Raw genomic sequence first — 13,687 nt, 5'->3', positions numbered from 1 at the left:
AAAAAAAAAATTTAAAAAACCCTCAAATCAAGAAGGTTCATCAAAACTTTATAATGCAATATAATAACAAATCTCGCTTATTTAGGAAATTATAGTACTATTCTCTGTCCCCAACACCTTTTATTTCACTGGTCTTTGAAGCACTGGTAAATCACACAGTTTTTCTTATGGATATGGTGTTTCTTTAGTCTATAAGACTAAATATGTAAATTCTCCTCAGAGTATAATTAAAAAGACAAGCCATAAGTTTGTTCTCCAAGTTAAATTTAAAGTTTCCCCTACATAAACTCATGACTCATTTTATTCCTATAGAATAAATGCTACACACAATATTAAATAACAAGGCTTCTTGGCATCAGTAATGTGTTTTAAATATCTTTGTTTTTTATTTACTTAGCTAGTAATATCTGATGAATGTCATATATCTACAAATTCTTCTCTAAATATATATGATAAACTAATGTTGCCTAAGTTGTATGTTCTGAATCATGTATTTCTCTGCTGTGCATTTCACCTTATTCTTAGCATATGCTAGGTAGAGCAAAATCTCTAATTTTTGTTTTATTTGGCTTTTATGTCCCAAATTACTTTTCATGGCATATAAAACACCTTGTAACCTTTGCAAGCTTTGCTTGGGCCCAAAATTTGTCACTATTCTGCCAGAGAGTATTTTATGCTTACCCTATCAGATTGCTTTAACTGTTCTGTGCACTTTCTATCCTATTAAACACGACTCATGGCCTTCTCTACATAGTGATGATAAAATAATTTTAAGCCCATATATAATAAACCATGTTTTGCCTATCATCTTGATCTTAAGGAATTCTAGAAGTTTGAAAAGCTGCTTTTCTGAAAATATTCACACAATCAGCCTTGAAACAATATGAAAAACATTTATAAAACAAGAAAAAAAATAGCTAAGTTCCTATCACTCCACCAAGAAAAATGATTTTAATTTAGAATCTATTCTTTTCTAATCCTTCTCCATATCCATAACTGAATTTTATATAATTATTAAACAATAGTTATTTTGAAGAAGCAAAATAAAATATTTATTGTGAAATTATATTTTTATGCAATTGTTGCACAAAATCCTTTCTGTATATTAATTCAGTGAATTTTAATATAAAAGGAAAATACAAGCTCTGACAAGCCCTGATCTGTGGAATGTCTATGAAAAGGAAAGTGAAATTGTAAACAACATGAAAATAGCAATATATTTTCCTGAGATAACTGTGGTCATGACCATTTTTGGACATAACATAATATTATGTTATCACAAAAAATGAATATATATAATAGCCAAAACCCATGCAGATCTATTTAAAGTTAAGTTTTAATGACTTGAAATTAAATAAAATAAAAATTCAGTTTGTAGTCACACTGTCTATATTTCAGGTGCTCATAGTTTCATACGATTAGTGGCTATCATATTTGAGAGCATAGATTATGTAACACTTCCATCGGTGCAAAAATTTCTACTGGGCAGAGCTTTTGTTAAATGGAAGATCTTATATAGGCCCCTGTATCTTCTGATAACAAATTACCTCAGTAAGTCAATTTCTTTGAATCAAGGTTCCATATATAGCTCTTTTTAAACTTCTACTTTCCCAATTGAGCCCACAAGAAAAATTGGCTTGAGTACATTGATCTCCCCACTTTTTACTTCAGCATCAAAGTATACATGTCACTTACAGTGTTTGACTCTTGCAGAGTAACTTTTAAGTTAACTAGGAAAGTAATTTATCTAAATCAAAAACAACAATGAATTTGCCATGAAGCAAACCCCAGGAATTTTTGAATTATTGAGAGAGAGAAAATTCTTTTTTTCCTAATTTCCAAAAGGGAAAAATTTCCTCTTAATTCACATTCTTTCACTCTTTTTACCATTTTATTCATTACACTTCTGGAGAAGAATGACTTATGTATTGGTAAATTTGGGAAGGTAGACATGACTCTCTCCTGCCTTAATTTTTCATGGGAATGAGACCTAGAAAGGAATAAGAGAACCAGTATTTTCCGTTTCCTGTTAAAGTCAACAATATTTTGGCTTGTACAAATATTTTTCTCATCAGTTGGCCTGAAGCATGGAAACAACAGACTTAGCGAATCAGTTATTGCCTTTTGTATGTCATCTTTTCTTGGCCTACTCCTAAGAAGCAATATTCTATACAGCACCAAAGACTGAGGAGCCTTCCGAACGATATCCAACCAGCTTTTTATAAAAAATCATGAGCATATTCTACAATCCATGAGGAAATTCAAAGGACCCAGAATAGTTAAATGATTCTGATAAAAAACAAAGTTGGAAAATTTAACCTCCATATTTTCACATTATTGTCTAGTATTGACACAACTATAAAAATAGTGCTCAGTGGAACAGAAGGGAGACCAAAAATGGGTGCATAAATATATGCATTCAATTATCTTTTGAAAAAGGTATTGAGTTTATGCAATGATGAAATGGTAGTCTCTTCTAGAAGTGATACAGGAAAATGATGCGTATCCGTATGGAAAAACAAAACCCAAACCCTTAGACTGGTATTTCTTAAAACTTTCTTTTTCATTCTCATTTTCCCCTCACAGTAATCTTTTTTAGTTTATTCTTTCCTAATCAGCCCTAAAACTGTGAGAAATAAAGTATCTTTTTTCTGACTCTGTAACTAAGTAGAAAGCTCAGAGTTTGGTAAAGTTATACAGGTTTAGGTGAACTCTATTCCCAAATGAGAATGATACTTAGTTCTGTTCTAAAGCCCCCCAAAAAGAAATTTGAATTTAATAGCGTCTCCAGGAGAAACTATAAATGATTTCCAGAAAATTGTGCCTCAGGCCAAAGTCACTCAGCCTTACAACCTGTTTGCTTAAATGATTTTAGAAGTGTCTGAATCTAGAATGAAAGCCTCTGATCTAAGACAATCAAATACAGTTATTTAATGGAGACTTCTGGGGTTTTAGACTCAAAGCTGTTTGATGCAGCAGTTTCATATACCTACTGAAGAGAAAAATACTTGCTTGTTATTGAGTGTGGAAAGAGATTGCTGTCAAGGCAAGGCATACGATCCTTGGTAAAGTAAATAAAAGTTTGAGTAGAGACAGAGTAGCTCAGCAGAGTTTATTGATAAATTGGAAATGGCATAACATATTCAAGAGTATTTCACAGGGGGAAATTCAGGGGCAGTTCACCACATATTTAGTAGTCCCCATTACTCACAGAGGGTACATTCAAAGACCCCCAGTGCTTGCCTGAAACCCTGCATATACTAGGTTTTTTCCTATACCTATGATAAATCTTAATTTATAAACAAGATGCAGTAAGAGTACAATAACTAATAATAAAACAGAATAATAAAATATAGTGTAATAAAAGTTATGTGAATGTGTTCTCTTTATCTCTCAGAATATCTTATTGTACTGTGTTCACCCTTTTTGTGATGACATGTGATGATAGAGTGCCCGCGTGCTCAGATGAAGTGAGGTGAATGACGCAGTAATACAGCGTAATGTTAGGCTACTTATGATCTTCTGACAATATGACAGAAGGAGGATCATCTGCTTCCAGACATCAGTTGAAAGTGGTTAACTGAAACTGCGCACACACACACACACACACACACACACACAAATGGGGAAAAGGGAGGACTTCTGCATATACAGACTGCCTCACTGCCTGTGTGGTCAATGAAAGAGCACTTTGATGGTTGGTCTACTCCCTTTGCTGTAAGCTCTGAACCCTATGAATTTCTCCCAGCCAAGCCAAAACATATTACTTAGTTCACTGATAGTAGTTCATAAAATGAAAGTTGTGAATTCTGGTGAACGTACAGATGGTAAATTCTGGTGGGAAAAAAAAAAAATGAGAGTGAATATACACAATGGGTAGAGCGGAAAGTCATGAATATACTTAGGAATTAGTCTCCTGCTCAAGGAACATATTTGGATATTGATATACCATTGGGCTGAATATAATAACCTTATGATATGTTCAGGTAAATGGGTCCTAGATGGTGAGATGATTAAAAAAAAATCATATGTAATGTACTAAGTTAAGGAAGTCTCTGGGGTAATTTAGAGAAAGAATGAAGGTGATTATCAATTATATGCCCACTATAAAGACCCCGTTGCTGGCTTAGGAGAGGATTGGAATGCTAATGAAAGTGCTTCATTCAGGTCTCTAAAATTGATTTTGTTCATGAAATGACAAACATGGGCTTCATCAATCCATGTACAAAGAGAGCAAACAGCAATCCATTATCTTTTCACCAGGTGAAACCATTAATGTGCAAGGAGCTGTACTCAATATGCACAGAGGGGAAAATACTTGAAGATGGCTTTGGCACAGTTCTTTTTGATAATGGTTAGTAAGTAGATGACCTAGGAAATCCTCACCTAAGAATGTTTTAGCAGCTCTCTTTAGATGGTTCTCTTTAAATTGCTTATGGTAAATTAACTTGAATTTATTGGATGCAGCTAGCTGGAGAATGGAAATATACACATAGACTCTCTACCCACATGCCTAATGAAGTATAAAAACTAAGAAGCTCCAAATTAAATGATTTCCTCTTAGTTAATGTGATGCACACTTAGTAATCTTCCATTATTCCAAAAAGAAAACATGTGCTAGTGTAGAAAAAGATGCATTTCTTTTTCCTTCCTTTATCTATATCTTATTGCTTGAGTGTTTTTCAGAGATTGATGTTGCTATATTTGCACTTGTTTTTTGCTTACATCCTCTGCTAATAATTACTAAAGTTTGGTGTTGGGTAAAATATGATTGTGTGAGCTTGCTTTTCAATAAATTCTTAATGATTATTCTCTTTTGAACTTCTTCTTTTAATATTTTTTTTTCTTTTTTAAGAGAGAGAGAGAAAGTTTGCAGAGAGGGGGCAGAAAAAGAGGGAGAGAGAGAATCCTGAAGCAGACTCCCCACCAAACGTGGGGTCACATGCATGGCTCTATCCTATGACCCTGATATCATGACCTGGGCTGAAATCAAGACTTGGCCACTTAATTGACTGAGCCACCTGGGTGCCCCTGTTTTGAACTTATTTAAAGCACCTAACACTGAGTTGAAAACTAAGATATTTAAGATTTTTCTCCCACATTATTTAGAATACATATGGTTTTAAGTCTATGATCTATTTTGAGTTAGTTATTTTGAAAGGTATAAAGTCTATGAGATCTGTGTGTTTATGCTCTTTTTCTTTCTTTGCATGTGGATGCCCGGTTGTTAAAAAACCATTTGTGGAAAAGAGTATCTTTTCTACATTAAAATTGCCATTGTGTCTTTGTCAAAATCAGGTAACCTATCTCGTAAAGTACTACATGGACTTAAAAATAAATAGCATTTTAGATAAAGTTGGTTGATGTTATCATTCAAATATATATAAATGTTTTGTTCTACTTTTTCTATCAGTTCCTGGGAGAAAGCTATTGAATTTCAAAATATGACCTTGGATTTGTCTGTTTCTTAACTTTTTAAATTTTTGATACATTTTTTTGAAGGTTTATTATTTGAATGCATTTTTTTGGTTACTATACATATGTTTTTGATCAGCTGGCCCTTATTACTAAGAGATACACATCTTTAAATTTGGCAGTATCCCAGTCTTGAAGTCTACTTTGAACATTTAATGAGGCCATGCCAGCTATCCTATGTTCATGGTACATATGTTTTTCATCCTTTTGCTTTCGAACTTTATGTGTCTTTATGTTTAAGGAATGGTGTTTTTATAAGAATGGCACAATTTTATGTTTTTACTTTTTCTTGTGTAAAAAAAACACATAGTGACAATTTCTATAATAGGGAATAAAGGAACACTTCTGTGTTATGAGAGTGGCTGAAGAAAAGGAGAAATAAGAGTAACCATCTTGAAGATAGAGGTATGACTGCTTTATATAAGAATTAATACTACCTAAATTACAGTATAACACAGTAATACAACAGAACTCCATATTCAATCTATTTTGAGAGTTTGGTTTGTATATTTTCACCCTGCACAACTGCATTTTCAGTAGGCTTACATTTAAAATTTTTTCTTTAATAGAAATTTTCCTGAGCTGAATTTAATGTCAACAAATTATTGAAATTGTTTCTCTCTTTTTTTTTTCTTCTTTAAAGATTTTATTTATTTTACAGAGAAAGAAACAGCCAGAGAGGGAACATAAGCAGGAGGAAGCTGGAGAGGGAGAGCAGGCTTTCTACAGAGCAGGGAGCCTGATGTGGAGCTGGATCCCATGATCCTGGGATCATGAGCTGAGCTGAAGGCATATGCTTAGCGAATGAGGCACCCAGGTGCCCCAACTGAAATTGTTCCTTATAATGAATGAATGTTGGAGAAAGCAAATGTGAAAGGTTTTTGTGTCAATTATGTCAGGTAATTTGATGTCAAATTCAGAGTGCAAAACTATTTTTATATATTCCTCAAGAAATCCCACAAAGGAAATAACAAATGAACATAAGTTTTATCTTGCTTACTCCTACTATTTTATTTAGGCTTCATTTTAGAAAACTCATTTCTTCCCAAGATTGAAAGTTGTTTTGTCTAACTATATATGCGAACTTCACAGTTGTAATGACATAAGTTTCCAACATAAGTATTCTAAAACATGATTAATGTCAACTAATATTGTTATAGTTCTGTGTGCCAATTAAAAATAAACAATAAACAAGTCATGTAAAAATAAAATGCATTATTCTTTTTTAAAGATTTTATTTATTTATTTGACAGAGAGAGATCACAGGTAGGCAGAGAGCCTGGCAGGGGGTGGGGGGAGCAGGCTCCCTGCTGAGCAGAGAGCCTGAAGTGGGGCTCAATCCCAGGACCCTGGGATCATGACCTGAGCTGAAGGCAGAGGCTTAACCCACTGAGCCACTCAGGCGCTCCAAGTGCATTATTCCTAAAATCAAAATTATATTTGATATCTCCCTTATTTGTTTAAAAGTCTTCTTATTTAAGAAAGAAGTTTAAAAACTAACTAGATTATTAATATCTACAATTAACATTAAAGGATTAATATCTACAATTAACATTAAAAGAAAAAGACTTCTGTGGTATGATGTATCATTACTATTTATTCATCTTTATTCCTAAATATACTCTATCTTGAATTTGTAATCTTAAATTTAAAAGTATATCTTGCTTTTAAAATACTCAAGATATCTTTATTTCACCCTGTTTTCTCTTAATCCACTTAAATCTAACATTTCCTTAGTTATATATGCATAATTCCTTGTTTCTGTATATTTTTTAAAGATTTTATTTATTTACTTGACAGACATAGATCATAAGTAGGCAGAGAGACCCACAGAGAGAGAGGAAGTGAAGCAGTCTCCCCGCTGAGCAGAGATCCTGATGTGGGGCTCGATCCCAGGACCTGAGATCATGACCTGAGCTGAAGGCAAAGGCTTTAACCCTCTGAGCCACCCAGGCACCCCTTGTTTCTGTATTTGATGGAGGTTTTGAGTCAACAGAAAATCCTTTTCATTATATTATTGAAATTTCTTCCAGATTTGGGAAACTGTAGGTTGAATAGTGGCTGTCAGATCAATGATGTAAGGTCATTTATCAGAGCATTTAACAAATTATTGGATACCTACTATGAATTGGACTTAGTTGTTGTCACTTACGAAGTTATCTCTACCACCATATTCATTCTTTCATTCAACAAATAATTTTCAAAAAAGCTCTATGTGCAGGAACTGTTCCAGGAACTAGGTTTATCAATTTAGGAGTGAAAAAACTAGACGAAGTTTCTATCTTCATGCAGCATATATTCTAGTAACATAGAAAGGTAGACAGATAGATAGATGATAGATAGATAGATAATAGATAAACTAGATATGTAAATATAGTGGTGAGATCTAGGAAGAAAAATTAAGTAAGCCAAGGACTGGAAGGTGACATGTATTTATTTAGATGGTGACATCGGAAAAGGCTTTTCAAAAGAGCTTCAGACATTTGGACTAAAAACCATAAAGAAAGCCATAGGAAACTTTGAAAAAGACCATGGAGATAGACCAAAAAGCAAAGAAGTCTGAGATGGGTCTAAGGAGACTAGATAGAGGGACTAGAAGCCTGTGAAGAAGGTAGAAAGTCGAGGAGGAGTCAGGATGGCGGAGAAGTAGCAGGCTGAGACCACATCAGGTAGCAGGAGATCAGCTAGACAACTTATCTACCCATTGTGAACACCTACAAATCCAACGGGAAATCGAAGAGAAGAAGAGCAACAATTCTAGAAACAGAAAATCAATCACTTTCTGAAAGGTAGGACCTACGGAGAAGTGAATCCAAAGCGACGGGAAGACAGACCACGGGGGGAGGGGCCGGCTCCCGGCAAGCGGCGGAGCAACGGAGCACAAAATCGGGACTTTTAAAAGTCGGCTCCACTGGGAGACATCGCTCCAGAGGCTAAACCAGGGGGAAACCCAGGCGGGGTCAGCATAACCCCAGGTCCCGCAGGGCCACAGAAGGACTGGGGGTGTCTGAGTGCCGCAGAGCTCGCAGGTATTAGAGTGGGGAAGCTGGCTACAGCGACAAAGCCGAGGACTGAACTCTCAGCCCGGGGTTACCTTGTGCCAGTCCCAGGCTGGGTGGGCTCAGAGCGCGGCCAGAGGCCATGGAGAAGGAAGCGACCGGGCACTTTTCTCCAAGTGCCAGCAATTGACTGCTCTCCTCCAGGTGTGACCGCAGGCCAGGGAGGCGGGGCGGTTGGGTGCTTTTCTCTGAGGGCGCACTGAGGAGCGGGACCACAAGCTCTCGGCTCCTCCGGGCCGGAGACTGGGAGGCCGCCATCTTCATTCCCGTCCTCCGGAACTCTACGGAAAGTGCTCAGGGAACAAAAGCTCCCGAAAGCAAACACGAGCGGATTAATTAGCCCGGCCCCTGGCAAGGGCGATGCAATTCCGCCTGCGACAAAGACACTTGAGAATCACTACAACAGGCCCCTCCCTCAGAAGATCAAAAAGAAACACAGCCAAGACCAACTTCCCTCACCAAGAACAGCGGAATTCCACAGCAGGAGAAAGCAAATCTTAACTGGACAAAATGACAAGGCGGAAAAACTCACCACAAAAAAAAAAAGAACAAGAGGCAGTACCGAAGGCTGGGGACCTAATCAATACGGACATTGGTAATATGACAGATCTAGAGTTCAGAATGATGATTCTCAAGGTTCTAGCCAGGCTGGAAACAGGCATAGAAGATATTAGAGAAAACCTCTCCGGAGAGATAAAAGCCCTTTCTGGAGAAATAAAAGAACTAAAATCTAACCAAGTTGAAATCAAAAAAACTATTAATGAGGTGCAATCAAAAATGGAAGCTCTTACTGCCAGGATAAGTGAGGCAGAAGAAAGAATTAGTGACATAGAAGACCAAATGACAGAGAATAAAGAAGCTGAGCAAAAGAGAGACAAACAAATACTGGACCACGAGGAGAGAATTTGAGAGATAAGCGACACCATAAGATGACACAACATTAGAATAATTGAGATTCCAGAAGAAGAAGAAAGGGAGAGGGGAGCAGAAGGTCTATTGGAGACAATTATTGGAGAGAATTTCCCTAATATGGCAAAGGGAACAAACATCAAAATCCAGGAGATGCTAAGAACGTCCCTCAAAATCAATAAAAATAGGTCCACACCTCGTCACCTGATAGTAAAATTTACAAGTCTTAGCGACAAAGAGAAAATCCTGAAAGCAGCCTGGGAAAAGAAGTCTGTAACATACAAGGGTAAAAACATTAGATTGGCAGCGGACCTATCCACAGAGACCTGGCAGGCCAGAAAGAACTGGCATGATATATTCAGAGCACTAAACGAGAAAAACATGCAGCCAAGAATACTATATCCGGCTAGGCTATCATTGAAAACAGAAGGAGAGATAAAGAGCTTCCAGGACAAACAAAAGCTGAAAGAATTTGCAAACACCAAAACAGCTCTACAGGAAATATTGAAAGGGGTCCTCTAAGCAAAGAGAGACCCTAAAAGGAGTAGATCAGAAAGAAACAGAGACAATATACAGTAACAGTCACCTTACAGGCAATACAATGGCACTAAATTCATATCTCTCAATAGTTACCCTGAATGTTAATGGGCTCAATGCCCCAATCAAAAGACACAGGGTATCAGAATGGATAAAAAAACAAAACCCATCAATATGCTGCCTACAAGAAACTCATTTTAGACCCGAAGACACCTCCAGATTTAAAGTGAGGGGGTGGAAAACAATGCAGCATGCTAATGGACATCAGAAGAAAGCTGGGGTGGCAATCCTTATATCAGATCAATTCGATTTTAAGCCAAAGACTATAATAAGAGATGAGGAAGGACACTATATCATACTCAAAGGGTCTGTCCAACAAGAAGACCTAACAATTTTAAATATCTATGCCCCTAACATGGGAGCAGCCAACTATATAAACCAATTAATAACAAAATCAAAGAAATACATCGACAGTAATACAATAATAGCAGGGGACTTTAACACTCCCCTCACTGAAATGGACAGATCATCTAAACAAAAGATCAATAAGGAAATGAAGGCCTTAAATGACACACTGGACCAGATGGACATCACAGGTATATTCAGAACATTCCATCCCAAAGCAACTGAATATACATTCTTCTCTAGTGCACATGGAACATTCTCCAGAATAGACCACATCCTGGGTCATAAATCAGGTCTCAATCGGTACCAAAAGATTGAGATCATTCCCTGCATATTTTCAGACCACAATGCTCTGAAGCTTGAACTCAATCACAAGAGGAAATTTGGAAAGAACGCAAATACATGGAGACTAAACAGCATCCTTCTAAAAAATGAATGGGTCAACCAGGAAATTAAAGAAGAATTGAAAAAGATCATGGAAACAAATGATAATGAAAACACAACGGTTCAAAATCTGTGGGACACAACAAAGGCAGTCCTGAGAGGAAAATATATAGCAGTGCAAGCCTTTCTCAAGAAACAAGAAAGGTCTCAAATACACAACCTAACCCTACACCTAAAGGAGCTGGAGAAAGTACAAGAAAGGAAGCCTAAACCCAGCAGGAGAAGAGAAATCATAAGGATCAGAGCAGAAATCAATGAAATAGAAACTAAAAAAACAATAGAACACATCAACAAAACTAGGAGCTGGTTCTTTGAAAGAATTAATAAGATTGACAAACCCCTGGCCAGACTTATCAAAAAGAAAAGAGAAAGGACCCAAATAAATAAAATCAAGAATGAAAGAGGAGAGATCACAACCAACACCAAAGAAATACAAACAATTATAAGAACATATTACGAGCAACTCTACGCCAAAAACAAACTTGAAAGCTGGAAGAAATGGATACATTTCTAGAGACATATAAACTACCACAATGGAACCAGGAAGAAATAGAAAACCTGAGCAGACCCATAGCCAGTAAGGAGATTGAAACAGTCATCAAAAATCTCCAAACAAACAAAAGTCCAGGACCAGAGGGCTTCCCAGGGGAATTCTACCAAACATTTAAAGAAGAATTAATTCCTATTCTCCTGAAACTGTTCCAAAAAATAGAAATGGAAGGAAAACTTCCAAACTCATTTTATGAGGCCAGCATCACCTTGATCCCCAAATCAGACAAGGATCCCATCAAAAAAGAGAATTACAGACCAATATCCTTGATGAACACAGATGCGAAAATTCTCACCAAAATACTGGCCAATAGGATCCAACAGTACATTAAAAGGATTATTCACCACGACCAAGTGGGATTTATTCCAGGGATGTAAGGTTGGTTCAACATCCGCAAATCCATCAATGTGATACAATACATTAATAAAAGAAAGAGTAAGAACCATATGATACTCTCAATAGATGCTGAAAAAGCATTTGACAAAGTGCAGCATCCGTTCCTGATTAAAACTCTTCAAAGTGTAGGGATAGAAGGCACATACCTCAATATTATCAAAGCCATCTATGAAAAACCCACTGCAATTATCATTCTCGATGGAGAAAAACTGAAAGCTTTTCCGCTAAGGTCAGGAACACGGCAGGGATGTCCCTTATCACCACTACTGTTCAACATAGTACTAGAAGTCCTAGCCTCAGCAATCAGACAACAAAAAGAAATTAAAGGCATCCAAATTGGCAAAGAAGAAGTCAAACTATCACTCTTTGCAGATGATATGATACTATACGTGGAAAACCCAAAAGGCTCCACTCCAAAACTGTTAGGACTTGTACAGGAATTCAGTAAAGTGTCAGGATATAAAGTCAATGCACAGAAATCAGTCGCATTACTTTATACTAACAACAAGACAGAAGAAAGAGAAATTGAAGAGTAAGTCCCATTTACAATTGTACCCAAAACCATAAGATACCTAGGAATAAATCTAACCAAAGAGGCAAAGAATCTACACTCAGAAAACTATAAGGTACTCATGAAAGAAATTGAGGAAGACACAAAGAAATGGAAAAATATTCCATGCTTATGGATTGGAAGAACAAATATTGTGAAAATGTCTATTCTACCTAAAGCAATCTACACATTTAATGCAATCCCTACCAAAATCCCATCCATTTTTTTTAAAGAAATAGAACAAATAATCCTAAAATTTATATGGAACCAGAAAAGACCTCAAATAGCCAAAGGAATATTGAAAAAGAAAGCCAAAGTCGGTGGCATCACAATTCCAGACTTCAAGCTCTATTGCAAAGCTGTCATCATCAAGACAGTATGTTACTGGCACAAAAACAGACACATAGATCAATGGAACAGAATAGAGAACCCAGAAATAGACCCTCAACTCTATAGTCAACTAATCTTTGACAAAGCAGGAAGGAATGTTCAATGGAAAAAAGCCTCTTCAACAAATGGTGCTAGGAAAATTGGACAGCCACATGCAGAAAAATGAAATTGGACTATTTCCTTACACCACACACGAAAATAGACTCAAAATGGATGAAGGGCCTCAATGTGAGAAAGGAATCCATCAAAATCCTTGAGGAGAATTCAGGCAGCAACCTCTTCGACCTCAGCTGCAGCAACTTCTTCCTGTGAACATCGCCAAAGGCAACAGAAGCAAGGGCAAAAATGAACTATTGGAATTCCATCAAGATCAAAATCTTTTGCACAGCAAAGGAAACAGTGAACAAAACCAAAAGACAACTGACAGAATGGGAGAAGATATTTGCAAACGACATATCAGATAAAGGGCTAGTATCCAAAATCTATAAAGAGCTTAGCAAACTCAACACCCAAAGAACAAATAATCCAATCAAGAAATGGGCAGAGGGCATGAACAGACATTTCTGCAAAGAAGACATCCAGATGGCCAACAGACACATGAAAAAATGCTCCACATCACTCGGCATCAGGGAAACACAAATCAAAACCACAATGAGATACCACCTCACACCAGTCAGAATGGCTAAAATTAACAAGTCAAGAAATGACAGATTCTGGCGAGGATGAGGAGAGAGGGGAACCCTCCTACACTGTTGGTGGGAATGCAAGCTGGTGCAACCACTCTGGAAAACAGTGTGGAGGTTCCTCAAAAAACTGAAAAAAAAGCTACCCTATGACCCAGTAATTGCACCACTGGGTATATATCCTAAAGATACAAACGTGGTGCTCTGAAGGGGCACGTGCACCCGAATGTTTATAGCAGCAATGTCCACAATAGCCAATCTGTGGAAAGAACCTAGATCTCCATCAACA

This window comes from Martes martes (assembly GCF_963455335.1).
Source record: "Martes martes genome assembly, chromosome: 2".
NCBI classification, from domain to species: domain Eukaryota; kingdom Metazoa; phylum Chordata; class Mammalia; order Carnivora; family Mustelidae; genus Martes; species Martes martes.
This window is presented reverse-complemented; position numbering follows the sequence as displayed.